The sequence below is a fragment of the Dendrobates tinctorius genome, unplaced genomic scaffold (genome assembly GCF_039654945.1).
Source record: "Dendrobates tinctorius isolate UK_male_01 unplaced genomic scaffold, ASM3965494v1 ptg000092l, whole genome shotgun sequence".
Taxonomy (NCBI): domain Eukaryota; kingdom Metazoa; phylum Chordata; class Amphibia; order Anura; family Dendrobatidae; genus Dendrobates; species Dendrobates tinctorius.
Window position 1 is genome coordinate 4,256,711 of NW_027361760.1, and position 1,319 is coordinate 4,258,029.

A 1,319-nucleotide genomic window follows, 5' to 3' on the forward strand; every position below is an offset into this window, starting at 1 on the left:
AAGGATTGGTCTGCCTTGTCAGCGGAGCTGGCCCGTCCTGTCTGCTCGCATACCGTACCGGAGGTACGGGTTGCAGAGACTCTCTCGGAGCGGCAAAAGACGGAGGTCAGGCAGTTTCTACTTCACAACCAAAAGTTTTTCTCAGAAAAACCCGGGCAGACTATGCTAATGAAACATGACATCGTAACGGAACCTGGTGTCACAGTTCACGTAAAGCCCTACCGAATCCCGGAAGCGCGCCGTGAAGCCATTTCCCGGGAAGTGAAGGCAATGTTAGAGTTAGGAGTCACTGAGGAATCGCACAGTGCGTGGTCCAGCCCGATTGTGCTAATTCCTAAACCGGACGGCACCATCCGGTTCTGCAATGACTTCAGGAAACTGAATGCGGTCTCAAAATTTGATGCCTATCCTATGCCCCGGGTCGACGAGTTAATAGATCGGTTAGGAAAAGCCCGGTATATTATGACCCTAGATCTAACAAAGGGGTATTGGCAGATCCCTCTGGCTGAGGCTGCCAGAGAAAAGACGGCATTTGCTATGCCGGAAGGTTTATTTCAGTATGTGTATATGCCGTTTGGACTGCACGGGGCACCGGCGACCTTCCAGAGACTGATGGATCGAGTCTTGAGGCTACATAGGCGGTACGCTTCGGCCTATTTGGATGACATTGTCATTTACAGCTTGGACTGGGAGACTCATCTCCAGAAAGTACAAGCTGTGATTGACGACCTGTGGGAGGCAGGTCTAACCGCGAACCCCAAGAAATGTCACATCGGGCTAGAAGAAGCCCGGTATTTGGGGTATGTAATTGGGAGGGGTGTTGTTAAACCCCAGGTTGATAAGATTCAGGCGGTTCAGGACTGGCCACAACCTGTCAACAAGAAGCAGGTGCAAGCCTTCCTGGGGATCGCCGGTTATTATCGCCGGTTCATACCCAATTTTGCAGCCATCGCTACCCCCCTGACGGATCTTACAAAAGGGAAAGACTCCGTCATGATTAAATGGAGTTTAGCAGCTGAAGAAGCCTTCCATAGCCTAAAACGGGCACTTTGCTCTCAGCCCGTACTGGTGACTCCGGACTTCCGCAGTGAGTTTGTGGTACAAACGGATGCCTCTGATACCGGTATCGGGGCTGTACTCTCACAAGTGAGGGACGGAGTGGAAAACCCAGTCCTCTATCTCAGCAGGAAGCTGAATAAACACGAGCAAAGGTATGCAGTCGTAGAAAAAGAGTGCCTCGCCATTAAGTGGGCTCTAGAGGCCCTCAAATATTACCTGGTGGGCCGAAAGTTCAGGCTGATCACTGACCATGCCCCTCT